This window comes from Mastigoproctus giganteus, chromosome 10 (assembly GCF_048544385.1).
Source record: "Mastigoproctus giganteus isolate SK-2022 chromosome 10, ASM4854438v1, whole genome shotgun sequence".
In the NCBI taxonomy this organism is placed as follows: domain Eukaryota; kingdom Metazoa; phylum Arthropoda; class Arachnida; order Uropygi; family Thelyphonidae; genus Mastigoproctus; species Mastigoproctus giganteus.
The window spans coordinates 52,004,382-52,016,545 of NC_143584.1; the positions used below are offsets into that span (position 1 = coordinate 52,004,382).

The following is a 12,164-nucleotide window of genomic DNA, read 5'->3' on the forward strand; positions in this document are numbered from 1 at the left end:
TTGAAACAAACTCAATACCTCTATTTGCAGATCCAAATGAGTAAGCTGAGAATTCAAGAGTAGTTACTACTTTGGGAACAAAATTTAAAATTTTATCAAACCAGCCCTTACATGTAGAGAACTCTATTCTATTCCTGCAATTTTTTTCATCCATCTTGAGACTATCAGAAAGGATGTTATTCTTTGGCCTTATCAACATCCCTTAGCTTGCTAATTATAAATTTCCCTTAGCTTGCTGATTATAAATTTCCCTTAGCTTGCTGATTATAAATCAAAATCGGTAACAGCCTCTGCATCAGGAAATTGCTTTCTCTGATGATGTTACCATCATTCAAGGAATTAATCATAGAAGCTACAAGGCTTTTCATACCAAGAAAGAATACTGTTGAAGGCTTAGACCTAAATGGATGTCAGAGAAACTAATGAGAATTATGGGAGAAAAGTACATGGGGTGCATATAAATTATCAGGTACCCTGAAGTTACGCGATAGGTGGGTCCGACGAAAATCGCTTAAGTCGAATTCGCGTAAGTCAGGATACAACTTTGCATATAAATACATATAGATTTTTTTTAATTGGGACTAAGGACTAACAAAAACACTAGTTTAGAAGAAAAATATTTAATAAAATTGCAGTTAGTTCTTTATACATATTAATACAAAATATGTATTAAAAAAATAAATGAGTTACGTAAAAAAGTTATTTTGATGTCGATGGCTTCATAAAATCTAACAAATTCGTCTGACGACACAGCACTTTCTTTTTTTCAAGCAGAATTTCTTCCTAGCAAGCTAATAATTTTTTTATTCCTTGCTTTGTAGTTATAACGTATCTTCATTGGGTCTGTGTTCTAAAATTTTTAAGCCCTTTTCAATTGAGCTGAGACCTTCTGTCAAGCTTGCAATTGTCATGTGCTTTTCTGGGGAAACTGGGTCCGAAGTGTCGGATACTTCAGTGACATTTTGCACACGCATCTCTATGAGCTCATTCATTGTCAGCTCCTGACTATGTGAATCCAACAGCTCGTTGACGTAGTAGTAGTAGCAGCAGTGGCATGTGATGCAAGAAAGCAAGTGTATGAGCTTATGCAGCATCAGCCAAAAAAAAAAAAAAAAATCACACCATTCCCTCCAAATGCCTGTCCAGTTCCTCCTTAAATTTATTCAACCTATCAACTTCCACAACGACAGATGGAAGTTTGTTCCAGCAATTAACCTCCCGCTGGCTAAAGGCAAATTTCTGCACATCTAATCTATATCTGTCTTTTCTTAATTTGAATTTATGCCCCCTTAGGTTCGTAATCTGAACAAGTGGAAGGATCCCATCAGAATTCAGCGTGCTGAACCCATTCAAGGCCTTATATACCTCAATCAGATCACCGTGCAGATGCCTAGTCTCCAGCCACTGCAATTTGCAGAACTTAAGCCTCTCTTGGTAAGAGGATCCCTTCATTCCCCTCACCAATGTTGTTGCCCTTCTCTGTACACGCTCAAGTAAATCTACATCCTTCCTAAAATGAGGCCTCCAGACCTGTAAGCAGTACTCAAGGTGTGGCCTGACCATTGCCTTATACAGAGGGATAATCACCTCCTTTTCCCTGCTAGCAAAATTCCTATATATCACTGACAAAACCCCATGACCTGCCCTGGCAGCCTGTCTGCATTGCTCAGAAAACTTCATATCTCACTGCACAATTACTCCCAGGTCTTTTTCATTTTCTACCACCTTAAGTGTAGTACCACACAGTTGGTACGTTTCTCTGGGGTTACTTCTACCCATATGCAGTACTTTGCATTTGTCAAGGTTAAACTTCAGTTGCCACTTCTTAGCCCATCTGCCCAGATTATCTAGATCCTGTTGCAGTAGCACACTGCCATTACTGTCATTAACAACCCTGCCAACCTTTGTATCATCTGCAAACTTCGACATTAAGCCTGATATACCTTCATCAATATCATTGATAAATATACAAAACAACAGTGGACCTAACACTGAACCCTGTGGAACTCCAGTAATAACATTAGTCCAAGAAGAGCAGCACCCATTGATTACCACTCTCTGTCTTCTCCCATTTAACCATCCTTTTATCCATTGTAGCAACTTACCTTTAATACCATTCTGCTCCAATTTGTACAATAGTCTTCCATGCGAAACAGTGTCAAAAGCTTTCCTGAAATCCAAATATATGATATCAAAATTATTTTTTGCATCCAGTTCCTTTGTAACCACATCATAATATCCTATCAAATTTGTCAGACAAGACTTTCCCTTAACAAACCCATGCTGTGGGTTTGTTGGCCTGGAATGTACTTGTTAACAGGAGAGATTGCTTCTACAGGGATGGGATACACTTAAATAGAAAGGGTGCAAGAATATTTGTTGATGCTATCGAGGCAGTGTTAGGTGGGTCGGAAAACTGCTAGCTTGGGGGGAGACAAAGACTAATGGATTAACAGTAGCCACTGGCAGAGGTGAAAGAGATTCTTGCACTGCTTCTATTGGAATGAGCAGAAGCCTGAAAAACAAGATGCAGGATATTTCAGAGACTGCTGGAAGTCATTGTTATACAAGTAAACACATGGGTTGTGTTAGGGGAGCTAAGAATAGAAACAAGTGCAGGTATACTTGCGTGTAGCCGACCGGGCTAGCCGAGTGGGTAAAGTACCTGCCCGGCAACCCAAAGGTCGCGGGTTCGATTCCCGCCTCGGGCTTGGATCAAAGTACTGCAAAAACCTTGGGAGGTGCAATATGGCCACAGAAGCCGATGCGCCAACAACTACCAAATCAAAAAAAAAAAAAAAAAAAAAAAAAAACTTGCGTGTACACCAATGCTAGGAGTTTAGTAAATAAATTTGATGAATTTGAGGTATTGCTCAAAACATCAAAGGCAGATATTGTTGGGATATCAGAGACGTGGTGTCACACAGATATAAGGAATGCAGAACTGGAATTTCGGGAGCACAATGTGTATAGAAAGGATAGACAGGACAGGAGGGGAGGAGGGGTTATACTATTAGTTAAAAAACACATAAAATCCAAGGAAGTGAAGCCAGTCGACATTGATGGACAGGGCAGTGTCGAGTCAGTTTGGTGTGACATAAGCATAGGTAAATCAAAATTGAGAGTAGGAGTGTGCTATAGGCCTAATGACTCTGATGAGTATAATAAGATACTGTACAGGGAAATAGAATGGGCCAGTAAATCAGAGAGTCTTATAATGGGGGATTTTAATTTCCCAGATATTGACTGGAATTTGTGGGTTGGTCACTCACACACTAGCAGGGCTTTTGTGGATTTATTGGATGATTGTTTTCTACACCAGCATGTTCGGGAGGCAACTAGAGGGAGTAATACTCTTGATCTGATTATCAGTAGTGATTCTTCATGCATTAGGAATCTGCAGATAAAGGAACCACTGGGTGGCAGTGATCACAGTGAGTAAATCACAGTGTGATTTACTCAAGGAGGTAACTACCATCAGAGGCAAAGGGAAGGGTTTTTGCTTTCGTAAAGGCGACTATGATGGTCTGAGACAGTATTTAAATTCTATACAGTGGGACCAACTGATGATGTTACCAACAGCAAATTCAAAATGGGAAGCTGTTGTTGTTGTTGTTGTTGTTGTTATTTGGTTTTTAGGAGCATTAGCAACTAAGGCCATATTGCTCCGGTGCGGTGGTCATTCCCTGACCTTTCCGCATCCTCCGTATTTGGTGGTGACGGGCTCGAACCCCGGTCTAATCAAGAAGCGTGTGCTACGCACTGCTGCTCCTTCCCACCTGGCTACGGAGGCGCAAAATGGGAAGCATTCAAGGAACTAATCTTGGAAGCTACCAGGCTTTACATACCAACCAAGAAATATTGTTCAAGGTTCAGGCCTAAATGGTTGTCAGATGAACTAATGAGACATATGGCAGAGAAGAATAATGCATGGGATACATACAAATTAATGGGTGACATGGAAGCCTATGATAGATATAAGTTGGTCTGTAACCAAGTCACAAAGGAGATTAGGCAGGCAAAGGCAGATTATGAGAAATCCTTGGCAAAGGATGCAAAGAAAAACAGAAAAGAGTTCTTTACCTATTTAAACTCAAGAAGGAAAGGGATGAATCAGATTGGTCCACTGGATGTTGATGGTTCAACAGTTGAGGATCCTGCTCAGGTGGCTAACAATCTAAACGAGTATTTTGCATCTACATTCACACATGAGGAGTTATTCAGGAAGGGGAATGTCGTAGGTGAAGTAAACATTGGCAGTGAGCTAGATTATTTTCTAATAACTGAGAGGAAAGTGGAGGAGAAATTGCTGAGGATAAACATAAAAAAGGCACCAGGGGTGGATGGGATCTATCCAGTTATATTAAAGGAGGCAGCAAAGGAAGTAAGCAAACCCCTAGCCATAATTATGAGAGCTTCTTTGGACTCAGGGGAGGTACCTATGGACTGGAGATGTGCAAATGTAACCCCAATTCACAAAGGAGGATCAAAGGCTGACACAAGTAATTATAGACCTGTTAGTTTAACTTCTGTTCCAGGAAAATTAATGGAGGCACTGGTTAAAGAAGCACTGCAGGATCATCTGGACAAGAATTCAGTTATAGCTCAGACACAGCATGGTTTTGTTAAGGGCAGGTCTTGTCTGACCAATTTGATTGGATACTATGATGTAGTCACAAAAGAACTGGATGCAGGGAATAACTTTGATATTATATATTTGGATCTTAGAAAGGCTTTTGATACTGTTGCGCATGGAAGACTGCTGCACAAATTGGAGAAGTGTGGCATTGGAGGCAAATTGCTGCTATGGATAAAGGGATGGTTGAGTGGCAGAAGACAGAGAGTGGTAATCAATGGACACTGCTCAACGTGGACTAATGTTATTAGTGGAGTTCCTCAGGGTTCAGTGTTGGGTCCTTTGTTGTTTTCTGTATTTATAAATGATATTGATGATGGTGTATCAGGCTTAATGTCCAAGTTTGCAGACGATACCAAGGTTGGCAGGGTTGTTAAGGACACTACTGAAACTATGCTGCTGCAACAGGATCTGGAAAGGTTGAGCAGATGGGCTGAGAGGTGGCAAATGAAGTTTAACATTGACAAATGTAAAGTACTACATATGGGAAACAGTAACCCCAGATCAACGTATCAACTCTGTGGTACTACGCTGACAGTGGTAGAGAATGAAAAGGACCTGGGGGTAGTTGGGCAGGCAGATATGAAGTTCTCTGAGCAGTGCAGACGAGCTGCAAGAGTAGCTCATGGTGTCTTGTCAATGATATACAGGAATTTTTCTAGCAGGGATAAGGATGTGATTATTCCCTTGTATAAGGCATTGGTCAGGCCACACCTTGAGTACTGTATACAGGTCTGGAGGCCTCATTTCAAGAAGGATGTAGAGCTGCTGGAACGAGTACAGAGAAGGGCAACAAGATTAGTGAATGGAACAAAGGGTTGCTCTTATGAAGAAAGGCTTAAGTTTTGCAAATTACAGAGCCTGGAGACTAGGCATCGGCGAGGTGATCTGATAGAGGTGTATAAGGCTTTGAATGGCTTGAGCATGCTCAATGCCGATGGGATTCTTCCTCTTGCTCAGAATAATCACCTGAGAGGGCATAAATTCAAATTGAGGAAGGACGGATGTCGGATAGATGTGCGGAAATTTGCCTTTAGCCAGCGGGCAGTTGGTTTGTGGAATAGACTCCCATCGTTTGTTGTTGAAGTTGATAGCCTAAATAAATTTAAGGCTCAGCTGGACAGGTATTTCGAACGAACGGAGGGGTGAAATGGGAGTAGTGGTTGTTTTTTTTTTTTTTTTTTTTTTTTTTTTTGGCTGATGCTGAATAAGCTTGCTTTCTTGCATCATATGCCTCTGCTAATGCTAATGCTAATGCTAATGTGTCTGAATTATTGCTGCAGTCTTGTCTAGATGATCCTGCAATGCATCTTTAACCAGTGACTCCATTATTTTACCCGGAACAGAAGTTAAACTAACTGGTCTGTAATTACTCATGTCACCCTTCGATTCCCCTTTGTGAATTGGTTATACATTTGCACATCTCCAGTCCGTGGGAACCTCCCCTGAGTCCAAGGACGCTCTCATAATTATGGCTAAGGGTTTGCTTAGTTGCTTTGCCGCCTCCTTTAATATAACTGGATAGATCCCATCCACCCCAGGTGCTTTTCTTATGTTTAACTTCAACAATTTCTCCTCCACTATGCTTTCAGTTATTACAAAATCATTAAGTATCCTGCTACACTTTGATAACCTTCTGCCATTTTCAAACCTTAATAATTCCTCACGTGTGAATGTAGATGCAAAATACTCATTCAGTTTGTTTGCTATCTGAGCAGGATCATCAACAGTCGAACCATTGATCTCAAGTGGACCAATCTGATTCACCCCCTTCCTTAGTTTATATAAGTAAAGAAATCCTTGCTGTTTTTCTTAGCATCTTTTGCCAAGGATTTCTCATAATCTGCCTTCGCCTGCCTAACCTCCTTTGTCACCTGATTACAGACTAGCTTATATCTGCCATAGGCTTCTGAGTCGCTTGATAATTTATATGCATCCCATGCATTTTTCTTCTCTATTACGATTTAGTTCATTAGTTCATTAGATAACCATTTAGGCCTAAACCTTGAACAATATTTCTTAATAGGTATGAAACTTTTAGTAGCTTCCACGATTAATTCCTTGAATGCTTCCCACTTAGAATTTACTGTTGGTAACATCATCAGTTTATCCCACTGTACAGAATTTAAAAACTGTCGGAGACCACTGTACTCACCTTTACGGAAGCAAAAACCCTTTCCTTTACCCCTGATGGTAATTAAATCTTTAAGTAAATCCCACATCAGTACACTGTGATCACTGCCACCTAGTGGTTCCTTTACTGTAAATTCTTAATACATGAATGATCAATGCTGATAACCAGATCAAGAGTATTACTCTCTCTGGTTGCCTCTCGAACATGCTGCTGCAGAAAACAGTCATCCAATAAATCCACAAAAGTCTGACTAGTGTGTGAGTGACCAACCCACAAGTTCCAGTCAATATCTGGGAAGTTAAAATCCCCCATTATAAGACATTCCGATTTACTAGCCCACTCTATTTCTCTGTACAATTGTTCATTGTACTCATTCGAGTCATTAGGCCTATAACACACTCCTACTCTTATTTTTGCTTTCACAGTGCTTATGTCACACCAAACTGACTCAACAGTGCACTGTTCATCTATATCAACTGGATGCACTTCTTTTGATTTTATGTTTTTCTTAATTAACAGCATAACACCTCCTTTCTATACACATTGTACTCCCCAAATTCCAGTTCAGCATTCCTTATATCTGTGTGACACCACGTCTCTGCTATCCCAACAATATCCGCCTTTGATGTCTTGACCAACACTTCAAATTCATCCAATTTATTTACTATACTTCTAGCATTGGTATACATGCAAGCATACATGCTCCTACCCCTATTCTTAGTTACCCTAACACATCCCATATACCCACCTATTTCAGGATGACTGCCATCCGTCCCTGAAACCCCCAACACCCCACGCTCCAGGTCGCTACTTATTCTAATAGAAGTTGTGCAAGAATCACCTTCACCTCTGCCTACGGCTACTGTTAAACTATTAGTCCTTGTATCCCCCCCAAGCTATCAGTTTTCCGACCCACCTAACACTGCCTCGATAGCATCAGCAAATATTCTTGCACCCTATCTATTTAAGTGTATCCCATCCCTATAGAAGCAGTCTCTCCTGTTAACAAGTACAGTCCAGGCTGAAAAAAATTCTACCCCTTGAGCCTTGCACATTCTTTCCAGGGCCGAATTGATCGACAAGGCTCTCATCATATACTCCCTTCTATCGTGTCTGGGCAGAATTGCAGACACTTTCAAATTCAACCCTAATTCTCGGCTTTTGTTCAACAGTGACCTGTACTTGTTAAGTAATTCTGCCGGTCTCCTAATCCTAATATCATTAGTGCCAACATGTACAACTATATCACCTTTTTTGCTCTTAAAAGATGATATCCACTCTACAATGTCATCACCACTGACTTCCAAATCTAATTGCCTGGCAAGATTAACAACTTCTTCTATCACATGAGCGACATGATCAGTTTCTGGCGTTGTTTTCCTCTCGTTTTTGAAAAAAAATGGACAAAGTTTCTTCCAGACACCATTCAATGTTTTTTTGTGAATTTCATCCCAAGATTCTTCAATGATTCTTATGGCATCTAAAACATTGAATTGTTTCCAAAAATCTTTAACAGATATGTCACTATTTTGTCTCATAGCTTCATTCAGACGTGCAAACGAATGCCTCGTGTAGTAAGCCTTGAATGTTTTGATGACTCCCTGGTCCATCGGTTAAAGCAGGCTGGTTGTGTTTGGAGGCAAAAACAACTTTCACATGTGGGTCGAAATTAATTAGGGTGGCAGGAGGGTGACCAGGTGCATTGTCAATAAGAAGCATCACTTTAAATGGAATCTGTTTAGACTTGCAATAACGTTCGACTTCGGGTATGAAGTGGTGACCAAACCAGTCCTCAAAAACGGAAGCTGTCACCCAAGCTTTATGATTTGACTTCCAAATCACTGGTAAGCTAATTTTAGATATACACCAAACGAAAAAATCAAGAACCGCGTAACTCTGAGTTCGCGTAAGTCGGGGTATTACTGTACCTGTAATCTGATCACAAAGGAGCTTAGGCAAGCTAAGGCAGATTATGAGAAATCTTAAAAGACTGCTATACAAATTGGAGCAGTTTGGCATTAAGGGCAAGCTACTGCTTGTGATAAAGGGATGGTTATATGGGACAATACAGAGGGTGGCTGTCAATTGACACTCCTCTTTGTGGACTAATGTTATTCATGGAGTTTCCCAGGGTTTGGTCCTGGCCCATTTTTGTTTTCTGTATTTAGTAATGATATTGATGAAGGTATATCTGGCTTAATATCTAAGTTTACAGACGATACAAAGGTTGGCAGTGCGGTTATGACACTAATGACAGGATGCTACTGCAACAAAAATCTAGAAAAATAGGCAGACGGGCTGAGATGGCAATTGAAGTTTGACATTGACAAATGCAAAGTACTGCATATGGGTAGCAAGAATCCCAGATTAACGTAAACTGTGTGGTACTATACTCAGAGTAGTGGAAAATGAAAAAGACCTGGAGATAATTGTGCAGTCAAATAGGAAGTTCTCTGCGTGGTGCAAACGTGCTGCCAGGACAGCACATGGAGTTTTGTCAATGAAATACATAAATTTTGCTAGCAGGGATAAGGGAGGTTATTATCCCATTGTATAAGGTGTTGCAATGGTCAGTTCACATCTTTAGTATTGCATACATATCTGGAGGCCTCATTTTAGGAAAGATGTAGAGGTGCTGGAATGAGTACAGATTTCAATGAGATTGTTGTGATTTGGTGTACAATGGGGTGCTGTTACCAAGAGAAAGGCTTCAGTTCTGTAAATTGTAGCATCTAAAGACAAGGCTCCTGCTATGTTATCTGAGTGAGGTGTGTTTAAGGCTTTGAATGGATTGAGCAAGCTCAGTGGTGATGGGATTCTTCTTGTACATACATGAGGGGGCTTAAATTCAAATTGAGGAAGGATGGTTGCAGAAGAGATCTGGAAAGGTTTGCCTTTAGTCAGTGGGTGGTTGATTGCTGGAACAGACTTCCATCTGTTGTTTTGGAAGTGGATAACCTAAATGAACTTAAGGAAGAAATAGACAAACTATTGGAGTGAATGATAGGTGAAATGAGATTTTTTCTCCTTGGCTAATGCTGTATAAGCTTGCTTTCTTGCATCATTTGTCAATACTAATACTGCAGAATTATATGCAATTAAATTAAAATTAGCTAGTTTTTTAATATTTAATTTTTATTATTTAATCCTAACTTTTCAGTAGATTGGCAAAAATTTAAAAAAAAAAATGATTTTCACCTGTAGTTGTTCTGTGCATAATCTGTAGATCAGTTAAATCTTCAACTGTTACAAAATTATCATTAATTACACGTACAGAGATAAAGAGTTGGCCTGTGTCATTTACATCAATACTGTCATCCAGTGCCATACTAAAATATTTCATTTGTTTTATGTTTTCCAAAAGTTGTTCAAACAAATTCTTTTCAATATCTTCTACTCTTCACATAATTGTTTGTTGAGGCAAACTAATGTCTTGTATCAACCCCAGGTGCTCACATCTGTTGAGTATGGGCTTGGCACACCCAGGTGTCTGAGTGTGCCCAGATAAGACACCACCCTGTGGCACATTTGAAGAGGTACTTCACATATGTGCTCATGGACAGTAAACTGAATTATTCTATTTTGACAGAGTGGCACAAGGAACTGTAGAGTGTTTCCCTTGATCTGATAGTGTTTTGAAAGTAGTTTTATCATTGCAGAAGCATTTATAGAGTCGAAAGCTGCTTCAGGGTCTATATAGGAGATGTCAAGCTCTGCTTGAGATTCAAATGCAGAGATGATAGAGCAGGTGGTAGTTGAGTTTAGTCACAGTGGATCTATGAGGAAGGGAGTAATGGATTGGAGGAGGCTGATGCCACTATAGATTACAAATATAGACTTTGTAAAATAATTTTAATAAATTACTAGGGGCTCAGGGTGCCTCCATAGCCAAGTGGGCAGGAGCAACAGCGCATAGCACACACTTCTTGATTAGACTGGGGTTCGAGCCCATGACCACCAAATACAGAGGATGCGGAAAAGTCAGGGACTGTCGCATATCCCTGGAGCAATATGGCCTTAGTTGCTAATGCTTCTAAAAACCAAATAACAAACATAACAAACAGGGGGCTCAGCTCCCTGCTTGTTTTGAACCCCCTTTGTGAATTGGGGAGACATTTGCACACCTCCAGTCCATGGGGACCTCCCCTGAGTCCAAGGAAGCTTTCATACTTATTGATAAGGGTTTGCAACTTCCTTTGCTGCCTCCTTTAATATAACTGGATAGATCCCATCCAACCAAGGTGCCTTCCTTATGTTTAACTTCAACAATCTCTTCTCCACTTTACTCTCACTTATTACAAAATCACTTATCTCCCTCTTAGGCTTTGATAAACTTCTGTCATTCCCTTCCTTCAATAACTCCTCATGTGTGAATGTAAATGCAAAATACTCATTCAGATTATCAACTACCTGAGAATGAACATCATTAGCAAACCATCTATGTTAAGTGGACCAATCTGATTCATCCATTTCCTTTTAGAGTTTACATAAGTAAAGAACTCTCTGCTGTTTTTTTTATCCTTTGCCAAAGATTTCTTGTATTCCGCCTTTGCCTGCCTAACCTCCTTTATGACTTCATTACAAACTAGGTTATATCTGGCATAGGCTTCTGTGTTGCTTGATAATTTATATTCATCCCATGCATTTTTCTTCTCTGCCACGAGCCGCATTAATTCATCTGATATCCATTTAGGACTAATATCTGATATCCTTTTATACCTTGAACAGTATTTCTTAGTTTGCATAAAAAGCCTAGTACCCTCCAAGATTAAATCCCTGATAGCTTCCCATTTAGAATTTACTGTTGGTAACATCATCAGTTGTTTCCACTGTATAGAATTTAAAAACTCTCTGAGATCACTGTAGTCACCTTTACGAAAACAAAAACTCTCCCCCTTACCCCTGATGGTAGTTACATCTTTAACTAAATCCCACATCAGTACACTGTGGTCACTGCCACCATTCCTTTATCTGCAGATTCTTATCACATGAAAAATCACTGCTGAAATGTTAGTAAAAGTGTTTAAAAATAATACAACTTTGTATTATTTTTAAGGCTTTGTGAGACTTTGGTTCTTGAGGTTGTCACAGACATTCTCTCAGATATGCCAGACAAGCTGTACTTGCTACCTGGGAGTCTAAAACGCTGATGGAACTTATATTCAGGTGACACTCAAGTCAAGTGGACCCTGATGAAGTGGACCCAATTTCGGCAAAGTCCGGACGGTCTGTGACAGCCAAATCCTCTGCTTGCACCTTCACGATGGTGGGACTGTTAGTAATCCTGGGTATAACTTCCATGCACAAATACATGGTGGGTGACCACCCAGGTGTGAACCAACGTAAGCAGGGGTCGAGGTGTGGCGCCCACACCACATGGAGGAACGCCGCCCC

At 40.2% G+C, this 12,164-nt stretch overlaps 1 protein-coding gene across 2 annotated transcripts in view; it reads left to right on the plus strand.

Moving 5' to 3' along the window:
* The window catches only part of LOC150079033 (twitchin-like), a 2,795,346-nt gene that overhangs the window by 921,589 nt on the left and 1,861,593 nt on the right, over positions 1 to 12,164 (plus strand). The gene's annotated exons all lie outside the window — the stretch shown is intronic.